Source organism: Lissotriton helveticus, chromosome 12 (assembly GCF_964261635.1).
Source record: "Lissotriton helveticus chromosome 12, aLisHel1.1, whole genome shotgun sequence".
In the NCBI taxonomy this organism is placed as follows: domain Eukaryota; kingdom Metazoa; phylum Chordata; class Amphibia; order Caudata; family Salamandridae; genus Lissotriton; species Lissotriton helveticus.
This window is the reverse complement of record NC_136073.1, coordinates 134,496,778-134,517,114: the sequence shown is the minus strand read 5'-3', so window position 1 is coordinate 134,517,114 and position 20,337 is coordinate 134,496,778. Positions and strand designations below refer to the sequence as shown.

Here is a 20,337-nt window from a genome sequence, read left to right as displayed (position 1 = left end):
TGGTTTTTCGTGCCCCTCGGGCATTAGTGTATAACGTGCTAACTTAAGTATTTTCGTAAGAGTTTTGTTGTGTGCCTAGCACCCTGTCCTCATAAAGAGTACAGGGTTGTTGTGATTCTAATAAATACACTGTTTATTTTCATAACACTTGTGTGGTGTCCTTTCACTGGGTGTTCAAGGGGTAATGTGATGGTAAAACAGCTGGCTTAACACGCCCTCTAGAGTCTTAGCCTTAGACTGCTCGTATCCATGCTACTAGGATAGCTGGTCTATAAGGTTGACTTACAACCAATCATCAATAAGGGTTGTTTGGACTGATATATAGTGATCACTAGAATAGTGAACACTGCACATCAGGCCAACTTCTCACAGGTTGAATTTAACTTTACTATTTTATAAATGCCATTTTTAGAGAGTGAGCATTTCTCTGCACTTACTGCTCTATTTGCCTGAAAACCTGTCTCCAATTGACGTCTGGATTGGGCTGCGAGAAAGCTACATTTGTGCATTCCCTCTAGACAGCCACAACACAGGTCACTCAACTGCAACTGCATTCATCTGCATTCAGATTGGCATGGGGGAGAGCTCCATTCCCCCACCGCAAATAGGTTCAAGAACGATAATTTATGTCAGTAGGTACAATATAGCTACATCTTATAATCATGTGTGTTTAAATAATTGGTCGTTAGATCGTTTAAATATTTTAAAGGATCTGTTTTTAATAGACATTTTACAAAAACAACTGGTACATTTGGTAATTCTGTAAAAGAAAAACCCAACTGCCGTGATATTGCCAACCACAATGCCGTGACTCGGATTCGAACCGAGGTTGCTGCGGCCACAACGCAGAGTACTAACCACTATACGATCACAGCGAGCTACTTGGGCTCAATAATGTACAGTGACATGGAGAATTTATAATTCGGAACACTCAGGGAACTCCTGTGATAGGCTGAATGTGTTCATTGCTTCCTCATTCCTTATACAAAGGCTTTGTCTCCTCAGTGGTTGATAGGCTGAAACTGTTTCCTGGCCGCCTGCTTGTGAACTGCCAGGAGTCAAAGATCACACATACACTTGTGGGCCTGTGATGGGACACCAATGCAGAGAAACACACCTGGCGCAGATCTTCTATTCTGTCTAGTAGACCTGCATCTCCCCTGTACCTCCTCAAGCCATCTGTATGTGAAGCAAGAAAGAGTTAAGGAGCGGTCCATCTACACTTTTATAGTGAGGATGCTGCCGTGAGCTCCTCCCAGCTAATCACACAAACAGCTGTAAAGCAAGATAACTACACAGTTAGGGGGGACTGCATGGTTAGGTTTTTGAGGAATTATTGAAACTGACCTCAGTGACCCATGATCAGAGCTGTGGCTAATGACTGCGTGCCTAATTATGATGAAGCAAGCACCATGGCTCGTAGGGGCCCCACAACACGCTTTTCTTAGCTCAATTAAAGTATAAACCTCTGCCATGTATGAGTGGTAAAGGCTTGTTAATTTGGTTGATCTTCCAATTCACGTCTGACAACAAGATGAAGGAACATTGGGGCATCAGAAGCTTTGGAAAGTAGCCACCAACCTCAGAGAAAGAGAGAAAGAGGGAAAAGGCAGTATGAGGTGTGGAGAAAACAGCAGCAGGTACAAGGAGCTCAAATGAGATTAATGGCGCCTAAATAGAGCACGTAAAGGAACAGTTACAACTCTAAGAAAAGGGAATGAAAGACTAGGAAAAAAACACGGAAAGAGCCTGTAGATAAAATTCTTTTCCTCGGACAGCAGGCTAAGAGAAATTACACAGGGAGCAGTTAAGCTTGTAACACAGGGAGAATAGAAAAGAAAATACAGTTTTATAAAGTGTGTTTGCCTAATCCAGCAAGCACTTTTGTTTTATTTTTCTATTTGCTTCTTTTATTGGTAAAGTAAGTTTCAAGTGCATGAATGGTATGACTGAGAGAGCCAGGGTATAATAATTTGAAGTGTTTGCACCAGCGCTAATGTAGGACGAGAGTTATAGCAAAGATATGAAAGGGGTAACGATAATAAATATGCGAAAGGGCAATAGTGACACCAAAATAAGCCACCTATTTATAAAACTGACATGGAAGAAATTCAAAAGGTTAACTTCTGAAATTGTAGCCGATGTTAAAAAGTTTCTCGTTGTTGGCAGGATGCGAACCTGCGTGGGGGGACCCCAAAGAATTTCTAGTCCATCGCCTTAACCACTCGGCCACAACTGACTGTAAGTTTTGTGCAAATAATCTGTCTGAAAGTTTTCAAGGTGTCCCACAGCAAATTCCTGATATTCTGCAATGCACTTTTTAAAAATAATGTTTTTTTCAGCAGGCACATTCTCTCCTAAAAACAAAAATAAGGCTACATCTTATAATCATGTGTGTTTAAATAATTTGTCGTTAGATCGTTTAAATATTTGAAAGGATCTGTTTTTAATAGACATTTTACAAAAACAACTGGTACATTTGGTAATTCTGTAAAAGAAAAACCCAACTGCCGTGACATTACCAACCACAATGCCGTGACTCGGATTCTAACCGAGGTTGCTGCGGCCACAACGCAGAGTACTAACCACTATACGATCACGGCGAGCTACTTGGGCTCAATTACATACAGTGACATGGAGAATTTATAATTCGAAACACTCAGGGAACTCCTGTGATAGGCTGAATGTGTTCATTGCTTCCTCATTCCTTATACAAAGGCTTTGTCTCCTCAGTGGTTGATAGGCTGAAACCGTTTCCTGGCTGCCTGCTTGTGAACTGCCAGAAGTCAAAGATCACACATACACTTGTGGGCCTGTGATGGGACACCAATGCAGAGAAACACATCTGGCGCAGATCTTCTATTCTGTCTATTAGACCTGCATCTCCCCTGTACCTCCTCAAGCCATCTGTATGTGAAGCAAGAAAGAGTTAAGGAGCGGTCCATCTACACTTTTATAGGGAGGATGCTGCCGTGAGCTCCTCCCAGCTAATCACACAAACAGCAGTAAAGCAAGATAACTACACAGTTAGGGGGGACTGCATGGTTAGGTTTTTGAGGAATTATTGAAACTGACCTCAGTGACCCATGATCAGAGCTGTGGCTAATGACTGCGTTCCCAATTATGATGAAGCAAGCACCATGGCTCGTAGGGGCCCCACAACACGCTTTTCTTAGCTCATTGAATTAAAGTATAAACCTCTGCCATGTATGAGTGGCAAAAAGGCTTGTTAATTTGGTTGCTTTTCCAATTCACGTCTGACAACAAGATGAAGGAACATTGCGGCATCAGAAGCTTTGGAAAGTAGCCACCAACCTCAGAGAAAGAGAGAAAGAGGGAAAAGGCAGTATGAGGTGTGGAGAAAACAGCAGCAGGTACAAGGAGCTCAAATGAGATTAATGGCGCCTAAATAGAGCACAAAAAAGGAACAGTTACAAATCTAAGAAAAGGGAAAGAAAGACTAGGAAAAAAACATGGAAAAAGCCTGTAGATAAAATTCTCTTCCTGGGACAGCAGGCTAAGAGAAATTACACAGGGAGCAGTTAAGCTTGTAACACGGGGAGAATAGAAAATAAAATGCAGTTTTATGAAGTGTGTTTGCCTAATCCAGCAAGCACTTTTGTTTTATTTATCTATTTGCTTCTTTTATTGGTAAAGTAAGTTTCAAGTGCATGAATGGTATGACTGAGAGAGCCAGGGTATAATAATTTGAAGTGTTTGCACCAGCGCTAATGTAGTACGAGAGTTATAGCAAAGATATGAAAGGGATAGCGATAATAAATATGTGAAAGGGCAATAGTGACACCAAAATAAGCCACCTATTTATAAAACTGACATGGAAGAAATTCTAAAGGTTAACTTCTGAAATTGTAGCCGATGTTAAAATGTTTCTCGTTGTTGGCAGGATTCGATCCTGTGCGGGGAGACCCCAATGATTTCTAGTCCATCGCCTTAACCACTCGGCCACAACAACTGACTGTAGGTTTTGTGCAAATAATCTGTATGAAAGTTTTCAAGGTGTCCCACAGCAAATTCCTGGTATTCTGCAATGCACTTTTTTAAAAATAATGTTTTTTTCAGCAGGCACATTCTCTCCTAAAAACAAAACTTGCATGAGTATATCTCTAGTTTGGGAAAGGATAGGCTTTCATGCATATTCTCATGTGGCACTCAAGTTTTTGGGACCCTATTGCACTCTGTTTTCGTGCTGCTTTTAGTCTATTGCCCATATTACAGAAGTCTACCATCTTTGAGTATTTGAGGCTCCTTTGTAAGTGCTTTATCTTTTTTACTTGAAGAGCTATATAATAAAGGGGTCCGGGAAAGATTGCATTTATGGAAGATAAAAGAAGGCACACTTGTCTCACCAAATGCCGTAGAGAAACCTGATGTTTTACTCATGTTATCTTTAGTTTGTTTTTGTTAGACCTTGCATTCTTAAGGTGGCCTCAACCCTACCTTATTGATTTTCACCTACGCATTTTGCTGTATCTTTTTGTTGGCCTTAGGACTCTGATCACTTTATCGCTACTAATCAGTGCTGAAGTGCACGTGCTTCTTCCCTAATCATGTGTGTAATTGGAGTATACCTGACTGACAGATTTAATTTACTTGAAAGCCCCTTGTAAAGTGGTATACCATATACCCAGGGACTGATTGTGCCGCCCAAAGAAGTAGCATTTCAAACCTGTCTCAAGCCTGCTACTGCAGTGCCTGTGCTGCAGTGTACTGCCACTTCGACTTGCCATTTAAAACTACTTGCCAAGCCTTAAACTCCAATTTTATTACATATAATTAACCCCTAAGGTAGGCCCTAGGTAGTCCTAGGGGCATCAAGCTATGTAAGTAAAAGTTAAGACATGTACTGTGGTAGTTTGCATGTCCTGGTAGTACCAAACAGTCTATTACATTTTTCACTATTGTGAGGTCTGCCCCTCTCATAGGTTAGCATTGGGTATTCCCTTATACTTTTTGGGGGGTAATTCCATATCAGAGAGGAGAAGCTTTATTTATTTATTGATAAATCCTATTTACTGGTGAGGTTGGATTTAACTTTACTATTTTATAAATGCCATTTTTAGAGAATGAGCATTTCTCTGCACTTACTGCTCTATTTGCCTGAAAACCTGTCTCCAATTGTCGTCTGGATTGGGCTGCGAGACAGCTACATTTGTGCATTCCCTCTAGATAGCCACAACACAGGTCACTCAACTGCAACTGCATTCATCTGCATTCTGATTGGCATGGGGGAGAGCTCCATTCCCCCCACCGAAAATAGGTTCAAGAATGATAATTTATGTCAGTAGGTACAATATAGCTACATCTTATAATCATGTGTGTTTAAATAATTTGTCGTTAGATTGTTTAAATATTTTAAAGGATCTGTTTTTAATAGACATTTTACAAAAACAACTGGTACATTTGGTAATTCTGTAAAAGAAAAACTCAGCTGCCGTGACATTGCCAACCACAATGCAGTGACTCGGATTCTAACCGAGGTTGCTGCGGCCACAACGCAGATTACTAACCACAATACGATCACGGCGAGCTACTTGGGCTCAATAAAATACAGTGACATGGAGAATTTATAATTCGGAACACTCAGGGAACTCCTCTGATAGGCTGAATGTGTTCATTGCTTCCTCATTTCTTATACAAAGGCTTTGTCTCCTCAGTGGTTGATAGGCTGAAACTGTTTCCTGGCCGCCTGCTTGTGAACTGCCAGGAGTCAAAGATCACACATACACTTGTGGGCCTGTGATGGGACACCAATGCAGAGAAACACACCTGGCGCAGATCTTCTATTCTGTCTAGTAGACCTTCATCTCCCCTCCTCAAGCCATCTGTATGTGAAGCAAGAAAGAGTTAAGGAGCGGTCCATCTACACTTTTATAGGGAGGATGCTGCCGTGAGTTCCTCCCAGCTAATCACACAAACAGCAGTAAAGCAAGATAACTACACAGTTAGGGGGGACTGCATTGTTAGGTTTTTGAGGAATTATTGAAACTGACCTCAGTGACCCATGATCAGAGCTGTGGCTAATGACTGCGTGCCTAATTATGATGAAGCAAGCACCATGGCCCGTAGGGGCCCCACAACACGCTTTTCTTAGCTCAATTAAAGTATAAACCTCTGCCATGTATGAGTGGTAAAGGCTTGTTAATTTGGTTGATTTTCCAATTCACGTCTGACAACAAGATGAAGGAACATTGGGGCATCAGAAGCTTTGGAAAGTAGCCACCAACCTCAGAGAAAGAGAGAAAGAGGGAAAAGGCAGTATGAGGTGTGGAGAACACAGCAGCAGGTACAAGGAGCTCAAATGAGATTAATGGCGCCTAAATATAGCACGTAAAGGAACAGTTACAAATCTAAGAAAAGGGAAAGAAAGACTAGGAAAAAAACACAGAAATAGCCTGTAGATAAAATTCTCTTCCTGGGACAGCAGGCTAAGAGAAATTACACAGGGAGCAGTTAAGCTTGTAACACGGGGAGAATAGAAAAGAAAATGCAGTTTTATGAAGTGTGTTTGCCTAATCCAGCAAGCACTTTTGTTTTATTTTTCTATTTGCTTCTTTTATTGGTAAAGTAAGTTTCAAGTGCATGAATGGTATGACTGAGAGAGCCAGGGTATAATAATTTGAAGTGTTTGCACCAGCGCTAATGTAGGACGAGAGTTATAGCAAAGATATGAAAGGGGTAGCGATAATAAATATGTGAAAGGGCAATAGTGACACCAAAATAAGCCACCTATTTATAAAACTGACATGGAAGAAATTCAAAAGGTTAACTTCTGAAATTGTAGCCGATGTTAAAATGTTTCTCGTTGTTGGCAGGATTCGAACCTGCGCGGGGAGACCCCAATGGATTTCTAGTCCATCGCCTTAACCACTCGGCCACAACAACTGACTGTAAGGTTTGTGCAAATAATCTGTATGAAAGTTTTCAAGGTGTCCCACAGCAAATTCCTGGTATTCTGCAATGCACTTTTTAAAAATAATGTTTTTTTCAGCAGGCACATTCTCTCCTAAAAACAAAAATTGCATGAGTATATCTCTAGTTTGGAAAAGGATAGGCTTTCATGCATACTCTCATGTGGCACTCAAGTTTTTGGGACGCTATTGCACTCTGTTTTCGTGCTGCTTTTAGTCTATGGCCCATATTACAGAAGTCTACCATCTTTGAGTATTTGAGGCTCCTTTGTAAGTGCTTTATCTTTTTTACTTGAAGAGCTATATAATAAAGGGGTCAGGGAAAGATTGCATTTATGGAAGATAAAAGAAGGCACACTTGTCTCACCAAATGCCATAGAGAAACCTGATGTTTTACTCATGTTATCTTTAGTTTGTTTTTGTTAGACCTTGCATTCTTAAGGTGGCCTCAACCCTACCTTATTGCTTTTCACCTACGCATTTTGCTGTATCTTTTTGTTGGCCTTAGGACTCTGATCACTTTATCGCTACTAATCAGTGCTGAAGTGCACGTGCTTCTTCCCTAATCATGTGTGTAATTGGAGTATACCTGACTGACAGATTTAATTTACTTGAAAGCCCCTTGTAAAGTGGTATACCATATACCCAGGGACTGATTGTGCCGCCCAAAGAAGTATCATTTCAAACCTGTCTCAAGCCTGCTACTGCAGTGCCTGTGCTGCAGTGTACTGCCACTTCGACTTGCCATTTAAAACTACTTGCCAAGCCTTAAACTCCAATTTTATTACATATAATTAACCCCTAAGGTAGGCCCTAGGTAGTCCTAGGGGCATCATGCTATGTAAGTAAAAGGTAAGACATGTACTGTGGTAGTTTGCATGTCCTGGTAGTACCAAACAGTCTATTACATTTTTCACTATTGTGAGGTCTGCCCCTCTCATAGGTTAGCATTGGGTATTCCCTTATACTTTTTGGGGGGTAATTCCATATCAGAGAGGAGAAGCTTTATTTATTTATTGATAAATCCTATTTACTGGTGAGGTTGGATTTAACTTTACTATTTTATAAATGCCATTTTTAGAGAGTGAGCATTTCTCTGCACTTACTGCTCTATTTGCCTGAAAACCTGTCTCCAATTGACGTCTGGATTGGGCTGCGAGACAGCTACATTTGTGCATTCCCTCTAGACAGCCACAACACAGGTCACTCAACTGCAACTGCATTCATCTGCATTCTGATTGGCATGGGGGAGAGCTCCATTCCCCCCACCGAAAATAGGTTCAAGAATGATAATTTATGTCAGTAGGTACAATATAGCTACATCTTATAATCATGTGTGTTTAAATAATTTGTCGTTAGATTGTTTAAATATTTTAAAGGATCTGTTTTTAATAGACATTTTACAAAAACAACTGGTACATTTGGTAATTCTGTAAAAGAAAAACTCAGCTGCCGTGACATTGCCAACCACAATGCAGTGACTCGGATTCTAACCGAGGTTGCTGCGGCCACAACGCAGATTACTAACCACAATACGATCACGGCGAGCTACTTGGGCTCAATAAAATACAGTGACATGGAGAATTTATAATTCGGAACACTCAGGGAACTCCTGTGATAGGCTGAATGTGTTCATTGCTTCCTCATTTCTTATACAAAGGCTTTGTCTCCTCAGTGGTTGATAGGCTGAAACTGTTTCCTGGCCGCATGCTTGCGAACTGCCAGGAGTCAAAGATCACACATACACTTGTGGGCCTGTGATGGGACACCAATGCAGAGAAACACACCTGGCGCAGATCTTCTATTCTGTCTAGTAGACCTTCATCTCCCCTCCTCAAGCCATCTGTATGTGAAGCAAGAAAGAGTTAAGGAGCGGTCCATCTACACTTTTATAGGGAGGATGCTGCCGTGAGCTCCTCCCAGCTAATCACACAAACAGCAGTAAAGCAAGATAACTACACAGTTAGGGGGGACTGCATTGTTAGGTTTTTGAGGAATTATTGAAACTGACCTCAGTGACCCATGATCAGAGCTGTGGCTAATGACTGCGTGCCTAATTATGATGAAGCAAGCACCATGGCTCGTAGGGGCCCCACAACACGCTTTTCTTAGCTCAATTAAAGTATAAACCTCTGCCATGTATGAGTGGTAAAGGCTTGTTAATTTGGTTGATTTTCCAATTCACGTCTGACAACAAGATGAAGGAACATTGGGGCATCAGAAGCTTTGGAAAGTAGCCACCAACCTCAGAGAAAGAGAGAAAGAGGGAAAAGGCAGTATGAGGTGTGGAGAAAACAGCAGCAGGTACAAGGAGCTCAAATGAGATTAATGGCGCCTAAATATAGCACGTAAAGGAACAGTTACAAATCTAAGAAAAGGGAAAGAAAGACTAGGAAAAAAACACAGAAATAGCCTGTAGATAAAATTCTCTTCCTGGGACAGCAGGCTAAGAGAAATTACACAGGGAGCAGTTAAGCTTGTAACACGGGGAGAATAGAAAAGAAAATGCAGTTTTATGAAGTGTGTTTGCCTAATCCAGCAAGCACTTTTGTTTTATTTTTCTATTTGCTTCTTTTATTGGTAAAGTAAGTTTCAAGTGCATGAATGGTATGACTGAGAGAGCCAGGGTATAATAATTTGAAGTGTTTGCACCAGCGCTAATGTAGGACGAGAGTTATAGCAAAGATATGAAAGGGGTAGCGATAATAAATATGTGAAAGGGCAATAGTGACACCAAAATAAGCCACCTATTTATAAAACTGACATGGAAGAAATTCAAAAGGTTAACTTCTGAAATTGTAGCCGATGTTAAAATGTTTCTCGTTGTTGGCAGGATTCGAACCTGCGCGGGGAGACCCCAATGGATTTCTAGTCCATCGCCTTAACCACTCGGCCACAACAACTGACTGTAAAGTTTGTGCAAATAATCTGTATGAAAGTTTTCAAGGTGTCCCACAGCAAATTCCTGGTATTCTGCAATGCACTTTTTAAAAATAATGTTTTTTTCAGCAGGCACATTCTCTCCTAAAAACAAAAATTGCATGAGTATATCTCTAGTTTGGAAAAGGATAGGCTTTCATGCATACTCTCATGTGGCACTCAAGTTTTTGGGACGCTATTGCACTCTGTTTTCGTGCTGCTTTTAGTCTATGGCCCATATTACAGAAGTCTACCATCTTTGAGTATTTGAGGCTCCTTTGTAAGTGCTTTATCTTTTTTACTTGAAGAGCTATATAATAAAGGGGTCAGGGAAAGATTGCATTTATGGAAGATAAAAGAAGGCACACTTGTCTCACCAAATGCCGTAGAGAAACCTGATGTTTTACTCATGTTATCCTTAGTTTGTTTTTGTTAGACCTTGCATTCTTAAGGTGGCCTCAACCCTACCTTATTGCTTTTCACCTACGCATTTTGCTGTATCTTTTTGTTGGCCTTAGGACTCTGATCACTTTATCGCTACTAATCAGTGCTGAAGTGCACGTGCTTCTTCCCTAATCATGTGTGTAATTGGAGTATACCTGACTGACAGATTTAATTTACTTGAAAGCCCCTTGTAAAGTGGTATACCATATACCCAGGGACTGATTGTGCCGCCCAAAGAAGTAGCATTTCAAACCTGTCTCAAGCCTGCTACTGCAGTGCCTGTGCTGCAGTGTACTGCCACTTCGACTTGCCATTTAAAACTACTTGCCAAGCCTTAAACTCCAATTTTATTACATATAATTAACCCGTAAGGTATGCCCTAGGTAGTCCTAGGGGCATCATGCTATGTAAGTAAAAGGTAAGACATGTACTGTGGTAGTTTGCATTCCTGGTAGTACCAAACAGTCTATTACATTTTTCACTATTGTGAGGTCTGCCCCTCTCATAGGTTAGCATTGGGTATTCCCTTATACTTTTTGGGGGGTAATTCCATATCAGAGAGGAGAAGCTTTATTTATTTATTGATAAATCCTATTTACTGGTGAGGTTGGATTTAACTTTACTATTTTATAAATGCCATTTTTAGAGAGTGAGCATTTCTCTGCACTTACTGCTCTATTTGCCTGAAAACCTGTCTCCAATTGACTTCTGGATTGGGCTGCGAGACAGCTACATTTGTGCATTCCCTCTAGACAGCCACAACACAGGTCACTCAACTGCAACTGCATTCTGATTGGCATGGGGGAGAGCTCCATTCCCCCCACCGCAAATAGGTTCAAGAACGATAATTTATGTCAGTAGGTACAATATAGCTACATCTTATAATCATGTGTGTTTAAATAATTTGTCGTTAGATCGTTTAAATATTTTAAAGGATCTGTTTTTAATAGACATTTTACAAAAACAACTGGTACATTTGGTAATTCTGTAAAAGAAAAACCAAACTGCCGTGACATTGCCAACCACAATGCCGTGACTCGGATTCGAACCGAGGTTGCTGCGGCCACAACGCAGAGTACTAACCACTATACGATCACGGCGAGCTACTTGGGCTCAATAAAATACAGTGACATGGAGAATTTATAATTCGGAACACTCAGGGAACTCCTGTGATAGGCTGAATGTGTTCATTGCTTCCTCATTCCTTATACAATTGCTTTGTCTCCTCAGTGGTTGATAGGCTGAAACTGTTTCCTGGCCGCCTGCTTGTGAACTGCCAGGAGTCAAAGATCACACATACACTTGTGGGCCTGTGATGGGACACCAATGCAGAGAAACACACCTGGCGCAGATCTTCTATTCTGTCTAGTAGACCTTCATCTCCCCTCCTCAAGCCATCTGTATGTGAAGCAAGAAAGAGTTAAGGAGCGGTCCATCTACACTTTTATAGGGAGGATGCTGCCGTGAGCTCCTCCCAGCTAATCACACAAACAGCAGTAAAGCAAGATAACTACACAGTTAGGGGGGACTGCATTGTTAGGTTTTTGAGGAATTATTGAAACTGACCTCAGTGACCCATGATCAGAGCTGTGGCTAATGACTGCGTGCCTAATTATGATGAAGCAAGCACCATGGCTCGTAGGGGCCCCACAACACGCTTTTCTTAGCTCAATTAAAGTATAAACCTCTGCCATGTATGAGTGGTAAAGGCTTGTTAATTTGGTTGATTTTCCAATTCACGTCTGACAACAAGATGAAGGAACATTTGGGCATCAGAAGCTTTGGAAAGTAGCCACCAACCTCAGAGAAAGAGAGAAAGAGGGAAAAGGCAGTATGAGGTGTGGAGAAAACAGCAGCAGGTACAAGGAGCTCAAATGAGATTAATGGCGCCTAAATATAGCACGTAAAGGAACAGTTACAAATCTAAGAAAAGGGAAAGAAAGACTAGGAAAAAAACACAGAAATAGCCTGTAGATAAAATTCTCTTCCTGGGACAGCAGGCTAAGAGAAATTACACAGGGAGCAGTTAAGCTTGTAACACGGGGAGAATAGAAAAGAAAATGCAGTTTTATGAAGTGTGTTTGCCTAATCCAGCAAGCACTTTTGTTTTATTTTTCTATTTGCTTCTTTTATTGGTAAAGTAAGTTTCAAGTGCATGAATGGTATGACTGAGAGAGCCAGGGTATAATAATTTGAAGTGTTTGCACCAGCGCTAATGTAGGACGAGAGTTATAGCAAAGATATGAAAGGGGTAGCGATAATAAATATGTGAAAGGGCAATAGTGACACCAAAATAAGCCACCTATTTATAAAACTGACATGGAAGAAATTCAAAAGGTTAACTTCTGAAATTGTAGCCGATGTTAAAATGTTTCTCGTTGTTGGCAGGATTCGAACCTGCGCGGGGAGACCCCAATGGATTTCTAGTCCATCGCCTTAACCACTCGGCCACAACAACTGACTGTAAGGTTTGTGCAAATAATCTGTATGAAAGTTTTCAAGGTGTCCCACAGCAAATTCCTGGTATTCTGCAATGCACTTTTTAAAAATAATGTTTTTTTCAGCAGGCACATTCTCTCCTAAAAACAAAAATTGCATGAGTATATCTCTAGTTCGGAAAAGGATAGGCTTTCATGCATACTCTCATGTGGCACTCAAGTTTTTGGGACGCTATTGCACTCTGTTTTCGTGCTGCTTTTAGTCTATGGCCCATATTACAGAAGTCTACCATCTTTGAGTATTTGAGGCTCCTTTGTAAGTGCTTTATCTTTTTTACTTGAAGAGCTATATAATAAAGGGGTCAGGGAAAGATTGCATTTATGGAAGATAAAAGAAGGCACACTTGTCTCACCAAATGCCGTAGAGAAACCTGATGTTTTACTCATGTTATCCTTAGTTTGTTTTTGTTAGACCTTGCATTCTTAAGGTGGCCTCAACCCTACCTTATTGCTTTTCACCTACGCATTTTGCTGTATCTTTTTGTTGGCCTTAGGACTCTGATCACTTTATCGCTACTAATCAGTGCTGAAGTGCACGTGCTTCTTCCCTAATCATGTGTGTAATTGGAGTATACCTGACTGACAGATTTAATTTACTTGAAAGCCCCTTGTAAAGTGGTATACCATATACCCAGGGACTGATTGTGCCGCCCAAAGAAGTAGCATTTCAAACCTGTCTCAAGCCTGCTACTGCAGTGCCTGTGCTGCAGTGTACTGCCACTTCGACTTGCCATTTAAAACTACTTGCCAAGCCTTAAACTCCAATTTTATTACATATAATTAACCCGTAAGGTATGCCCTAGGTAGTCCTAGGGGCATCATGCTATGTAAGTAAAAGGTAAGACATGTACTGTGGTAGTTTGCATTCCTGGTAGTACCAAACAGTCTATTACATTTTTCACTATTGTGAGGTCTGCCCCTCTCATAGGTTAGCATTGGGTATTCCCTTATACTTTTTGGGGGGTAATTCCATATCAGAGAGGAGAAGCTTTATTTATTTATTGATAAATCCTATTTACTGGTGAGGTTGGATTTAACTTTACTATTTTATAAATGCCATTTTTAGAGAGTGAGCATTTCTCTGCACTTACTGCTCTATTTGCCTGAAAACCTGTCTCCAATTGACTTCTGGATTGGGCTGCGAGACAGCTACATTTGTGCATTCCCTCTAGACAGCCACAACACAGGTCACTCAACTGCAACTGCATTCTGATTGGCATGGGGGAGAGCTCCATTCCCCCCACCGCAAATAGGTTCAAGAACGATAATTTATGTCAGTAGGTACAATATAGCTACATCTTATAATCATGTGTGTTTAAATAATTTGTCGTTAGATCGTTTAAATATTTTAAAGGATCTGTTTTTAATAGACATTTTACAAAAACAACTGGTACATTTGGTAATTCTGTAAAAGAAAAACCAAACTGCCGTGACATTGCCAACCACAATGCCGTGACTCGGATTCGAACCGAGGTTGCTGCGGCCACAACGCAGAGTACTAACCACTATACGATCACGGCGAGCTACTTGGGCTCAATAAAATACAGTGACATGGAGAATTTATAATTCGGAACACTCAGGGAACTCCTGTGATAGGCTGAATGTGTTCATTGCTTCCTCATTCCTTATACAATTGCTTTGTCTCCTCAGTGGTTGATAGGCTGAAACTGTTTCCTGGCCGCCTGCTTGTGAACTGCCAGGAGTCAAAGATCACACATACACTTGTGGGCCTGTGATGGGACACCAATGCAGAGAAACACACCTGGCGCAGATCTTCTATTCTGTCTAGTAGACCTTCATCTCCCCTCCTCAAGCCATCTGTATGTGAAGCAAGAAAGAGTTAAGGAGCGGTCCATCTACACTTTTATAGGGAGGATGCTGCCGTGAGCTCCTCCCAGCTAATCACACAAACAGCAGTAAAGCAAGATAACTACACAGTTAGGGGGGACTGCATTGTTAGGTTTTTGAGGAATTATTGAAACTGACCTCAGTGACCCATGATCAGAGCTGTGGCTAATGACTGCGTGCCTAATTATGATGAAGCAAGCACCATGGCTCGTAGGGGCCCCACAACACGCTTTTCTTAGCTCAATTAAAGTATAAACCTCTGCCATGTATGAGTGGTAAAGGCTTGTTAATTTGGTTGATTTTCCAATTCACGTCTGACAACAAGATGAAGGAACATTTGGGCATCAGAAGCTTTGGAAAGTAGCCACCAACCTCAGAGAAAGAGAGAAAGAGGGAAAAGGCAGTATGAGGTGTGGAGAAAACAGCAGCAGGTACAAGGAGCTCAAATGAGATTAATGGCGCCTAAATATAGCACGTAAAGGAACAGTTACAAATCTAAGAAAAGGGAAAGAAAGACTAGGAAAAAAACACAGAAATAGCCTGTAGATAAAATTCTCTTCCTGGGACAGCAGGCTAAGAGAAATTACACAGGGAGCAGTTAAGCTTGTAACACGGGGAGAATAGAAAAGAAAATGCAGTTTTATGAAGTGTGTTTGCCTAATCCAGCAAGCACTTTTGTTTTATTTTTCTATTTGCTTCTTTTATTGGTAAAGTAAGTTTCAAGTGCATGAATGGTATGACTGAGAGAGCCAGGGTATAATAATTTGAAGTGTTTGCACCAGCGCTAATGTAGGACGAGAGTTATAGCAAAGATATGAAAGGGGTAGCGATAATAAATATGTGAAAGGGCAATAGTGACACCAAAATAAGCCACCTATTTATAAAACTGACATGGAAGAAATTCAAAAGGTTAACTTCTGAAATTGTAGCCGATGTTAAAATGTTTCTCGTTGTTGGCAGGATTCGAACCTGCGCGGGGAGACCCCAATGGATTTCTAGTCCATCGCCTTAACCACTCGGCCACAACAACTGACTGTAAGGTTTGTGCAAATAATCTGTATGAAAGTTTTCAAGGTGTCCCACAGCAAATTCCTGGTATTCTGCAATGCACTTTTTAAAAATAATGTTTTTTTCAGCAGGCACATTCTCTCCTAAAAACAAAAATTGCATGAGTATATCTCTAGTTCGGAAAAGGATAGGCTTTCATGCATACTCTCATGTGGCACTCAAGTTTTTGGGACGCTATTGCACTCTGTTTTCGTGCTGCTTTTAGTCTATGGCCCATATTACAGAAGTCTACCATCTTTGAGTATTTGAGGCTCCTTTGTAAGTGCTTTATCTTTTTTACTTGAAGAGCTATATAATAAAGGGGTCAGGGAAAGATTGCATTTATGGAAGATAAAAGAAGGCACACTTGTCTCACCAAATGCCGTAGAGAAACCTGATGTTTTACTCATGTTATCCTTAGTTTGTTTTTGTTAGACCTTGCATTCTTAAGGTGGCCTCAACCCTACCTTATTGCTTTTCACCTACGCATTTTGCTGTATCTTTTTGTTGGCCTTAGGACTCTGATCACTTTATCGCTACTAATCAGTGCTGAAGTGCACGTGCTTCTTCCCTAATCATGTGTGTAATTGGAGTATACCTGACTGACAGATTTAATTTACTTGAAAGCCCCTTGTAAAGTGGTATACCATATACCCAGGGACTGATTGTGCCGCCCAAAGAAGTAGCATTTCAAACCTGTCTCAAGCCTGCTACTGCAGTGCCTGTGCTGCAGTGTACTGCCACTTCGACTTGCCATTTAAAACTACTTGCCAAGCCTTAAACTCCAATTTTATTACATATAATTAACCCGTAAGGTATGCCCTAGGTAGTCCTAGGGGCATCATGCTATGTAAGTAAAAGGTAAGACATGTACTGTGGTAGTTTGCATTCCTGGTAGTACCAAACAGTCTATTACATTTTTCACTATTGTGAGGTCTGCCCCTCTCATAGGTTAGCATTGGGTATTCCCTTATACTTTTTGGGGGGTAATTCCATATCAGAGAGGAGAAGCTTTATTTATTTATTGATAAATCCTATTTACTGGTGAGGTTGGATTTAACTTTACTATTTTATAAATGCCATTTTTAGAGAGTGAGCATTTCTCTGCACTTACTGCTCTATTTGCCTGAAAACCTGTCTCCAATTGACTTCTGGATTGGGCTGCGAGACAGCTACATTTGTGCATTCCCTCTAGACAGCCACAACACAGGTCACTCAACTGCAACTGCATTCTGATTGGCATGGGGGAGAGCTCCATTCCCCCCACCGCAAATAGGTTCAAGAACGATAATTTATGTCAGTAGGTACAATATAGCTACATCTTATCATCATGTGTGTTTAAATAATTTGTCGTTAGATCGTTTAAATATTTTAAAGGATCTGTTTTTAATAGACATTTTACAAAAACAACTGGTACATTTGGTAATTCTGTAAAAGAAAAACCAAACTGCCGTGACATTGCCAACCACAATGCCGTGACTCGGATTCGAACCGAGGTTGCTGCGGCCACAACGCAGAGTACTAACCACTATACGATCACGGCGAGCTACTTGGGCTCAATAAAATACAGTGACATGGAGAATTTATAATTCGGAACACTCAGGGAACTCCTGTGATAGGCTGAATGTGTTCATTGCTTCCTCATTCCTTATACAATTGCTTTGTCTCCTCAGTGGTTGATAGGCTGAAACTGTTTCCTGGCCGCCTGCTTGTGAACTGCCAGGAGTCAAAGATCACACATACACTTGTGGGCCTGTGATGGGACACCAATGCAGAGAAACACACCTGGCGCAGATCTTCTATTCTGTCTAGTAGACCTTCATCTCCCCTCCTCAAGCCATCTGTATGTGAAGCAAGAAAGAGTTAAGGAGCGGTCCATCTACACTTTTATAGGGAGGATGCTGCCGTGAGCTCCTCCCAGCTAATCACACAAACAGCAGTAAAGCAAGATAACTACACAGTTAGGGGGGACTGCATTGTTAGGTTTTTGAGGAATTATTGAAACTGACCTCAGTGACCCATGATCAGAGCTGTGGCTAATGACTGCGTGCCTAATTATGATGAAGCAAGCACCATGGCTCGTAGGGGCCCCACAACACGCTTTTCTTAGCTCAATTAAAGTATAAACCTCTGCCATGTATGAGTGGTAAAGGCTTGTTAATTTGGTTGATTTTCCAATTCACGTCTGACAACAAGATGAAGGAACATTGGGGCATCAGAAGCTTTGGAAAGTAGCCACCAACCTCAGAGAAAGAGAGAAAGAGGGAAAAGGCAGTATGAGGTGTGGAGAAAACAGCAGCAGGTACAAGGAGCTCAAATGAGATTAATGGCGCCTAAATATAGCACGTAAAGGAACAGTTACAAATCTAAGAAAAGGGAAAGAAAGACTAGGAAAAAAACACAGAAATAGCCTGTAGATAAAATTCTCTTCCTGGGACAGCAGGCTAAGAGAAATTACACAGGGAGCAGTTAAGCTTGTAACACGGAGAGAATAGAAAAGAAAATGCAGTTTTATGAAGTGTGTTTGCCTAATCCAGCAAGCACTTTTGTTTTATTTTTCTATTTGCTTCTTTTATTGGTAAAGTAAGTTTCAAGTGCATGAATGGTATGACTGAGAGAGCCAGGGTATAATAATTTGAAGTGTTTGCACCAGCGCTAATGTAGGACGAGAGTTATAGCAAAGATATGAAAGGGGTAGCGATAATAAATATGTGAAAGGGCAATAGTGACACCAAAATAAGCCACCTATTTATAAAACTGACATGGAAGAAATTCAAAAGGTTAACTTCTGAAATTGTAGCCGGTGTTAAAATGTTTCTTGTTGTTGGCAGGATTCGAACCTGCGCGGGGAGACCCCAATGGATTTCTAGTCCATCGCCTTAACCACTCGGCCACAACAACTGACTGTAAGGTTTGTGCAAATAATCTGTATGAAAGTTTTCAAGGTGTCCCACAGCAAATTCCTGGTATTCTGCAATGCACTTTTTAAAAATAATGTTTTTTTCAGCAGGCACATTCTCTCCTAAAAACAAAAATTGCATGAGTATATCTCTAGTTTGGAAAAGGATAGGCTTTCATGCATACTCTCATGTGGCACTCAAGTTTTTGGGACGCTATTGCACTCTGTTTTCGTGCTGCTTTTAGTCTATGGCCCATATTACAGAAGTCTACCATCTTTGAGTATTTGAGGCTCCTTTGTAAGTGCTTTATCTTTTTTACTTGAAGAGCTATATAATAAAGGGGTCAGGGAAAGATTGCATTTATGGAAGATAAAAGAAGGCACACTTGTCTCACCAAATGCCATAGAGAAACCTGATGTTTTACTCATGTTATCTTTAGTTTGTTTTTGTTAGACCTTGCATTCTTAAGGTGGCCTCAACCCTACCTTATTGCTTTTCACCTACGCATTTTGCTGTATCTTTTTGTTGGCCTTAGGACTCTGATCACTTTATCGCTACTAATCAGTGCTGAAGTGCACGTGCTTCTTCCCTAATCATGTGTGTAATTGGAGTATACCTGACTGACAGATTTAATTTACTTGAAAGCCCCTTGTAAAGTGGTATACCATATACCCAGGGACTGATTGTGCCGCCCAAAGAAGTAGCATTTCAAACCTGTCTCAAGCCTGCTACTGCAGTGCCTGTGCTGCAGTGTACTGCCACTTCGACTTGCCATTTAAAACTACTTGCCAAGCCTTAAACTCCAATTTTATTACATATAATTAACCCCTAAGGTAGGCCCTAGGTAGTCCTAGGGGCATCTTGCTATGTAAGTAAAAGGTTAGACATGTACTGTGGTAGTTTGCATGTCCTGGTAGTACCAAACAGTCTATTACATTTTTCACTACAGTGAGGTCTGCCCCTCTCATAGGTTAGCATTGGGTATTCCCTTATACTTTTTGGGGGGTAATTCCATATCAGAGAGGAGAAGCTTTATTTATTTATTGATAAATCCTATTTACTGGTGAGGTTGGATTTAACTTTACTATTTTATAAATGCCATTTTTAGAGAGTGAGCATTTCTCTGCACTTACTGCTCTATTTGCCTGAAAACCTGTCTCCAATTGACGTCTGGATTGGGCTGCGAGACAGCTACATTTGTGCATTCCCTCTAGACAGCCACAACACAGGTCACTCAACTGCAACTGCATTCTGATTGGCATGGGGGAGAGCTCCATTCCCCCACCGCAAATAGGTTCAAGAACGATAATTTATGTCAGTAGGTACAATATAGCTACATCTTATAATCATGTGTGTTTAAATAATTTGTCGTTAGATCGTTTAAATATTTTAAAGGATCTGTTTTTAATAGACATTTTACAAAAACAACTGGTACATTTGGTAATTCTGTAAAAGAAAAACCCAACTGCCGTGACATTACCAACCACAATGCCGTGACTCGGATTCGAACCGAGGTTGCTGCGGCCACAATGCAGAGTACTAACCACTATACGATCACGGCGAGCTACTTGGGCTCAATTACATACAGTGACATGGAGAATTTATAATTCGAAACACTCAGGGAACTCCTGTGATAGGCTGAATGTGTTCATTGCTTCCTCATTCCTTATACAAAGGCTTTGTCTCCTCAGTGGTTGATAGGCTGAAACCGTTTCCTGGCTGCCTGCTTGTGAACTGCCAGAAGTCAAAGAT

General features: G+C 40.9%; 9 non-coding genes across 9 annotated transcripts; all 9 read right to left on the bottom strand.

Annotated features, from left to right (window-relative positions):
- Window positions 1–803: 803 nt before the first annotated feature.
- Window positions 804–875, bottom strand: TRNAH-GUG (transfer RNA histidin (anticodon GUG)). Its single transcript has one exon. It is a non-coding gene; the product is annotated as a tRNA-His (tRNA).
- Window positions 876–6,821: 5,946 nt separating this feature from the next.
- Window positions 6,822–6,903, bottom strand: TRNAS-AGA (transfer RNA serine (anticodon AGA)). Its single transcript has one exon. It is a non-coding gene; the product is annotated as a tRNA-Ser (tRNA).
- Window positions 6,904–9,750: 2,847 nt separating this feature from the next.
- TRNAS-AGA (transfer RNA serine (anticodon AGA)) lies at window positions 9,751–9,832 on the bottom strand. The gene has a single exon. It is a non-coding gene; the product is annotated as a tRNA-Ser (tRNA).
- A 1,488-nt stretch (window positions 9,833–11,320) lies between these two features.
- TRNAH-GUG (transfer RNA histidin (anticodon GUG)) lies at window positions 11,321–11,392 on the bottom strand. The gene has a single exon. It is a non-coding gene; the product is annotated as a tRNA-His (tRNA).
- A 1,276-nt stretch (window positions 11,393–12,668) lies between these two features.
- Window positions 12,669–12,750, bottom strand: TRNAS-AGA (transfer RNA serine (anticodon AGA)). Its single transcript has one exon. It is a non-coding gene; the product is annotated as a tRNA-Ser (tRNA).
- Window positions 12,751–14,238: 1,488 nt separating this feature from the next.
- TRNAH-GUG (transfer RNA histidin (anticodon GUG)) lies at window positions 14,239–14,310 on the bottom strand. Its single transcript has one exon. It is a non-coding gene; the product is annotated as a tRNA-His (tRNA).
- A 1,276-nt stretch (window positions 14,311–15,586) lies between these two features.
- On the bottom strand, window positions 15,587–15,668 carry TRNAS-AGA (transfer RNA serine (anticodon AGA)). The gene has a single exon. It is a non-coding gene; the product is annotated as a tRNA-Ser (tRNA).
- Window positions 15,669–17,156: 1,488 nt separating this feature from the next.
- Window positions 17,157–17,228, bottom strand: TRNAH-GUG (transfer RNA histidin (anticodon GUG)). The gene has a single exon. It is a non-coding gene; the product is annotated as a tRNA-His (tRNA).
- Window positions 17,229–18,504: 1,276 nt separating this feature from the next.
- Window positions 18,505–18,586, bottom strand: TRNAS-AGA (transfer RNA serine (anticodon AGA)). The gene has a single exon. It is a non-coding gene; the product is annotated as a tRNA-Ser (tRNA).
- Between the last annotated feature and the right edge of the window lie 1,751 nt (window positions 18,587–20,337).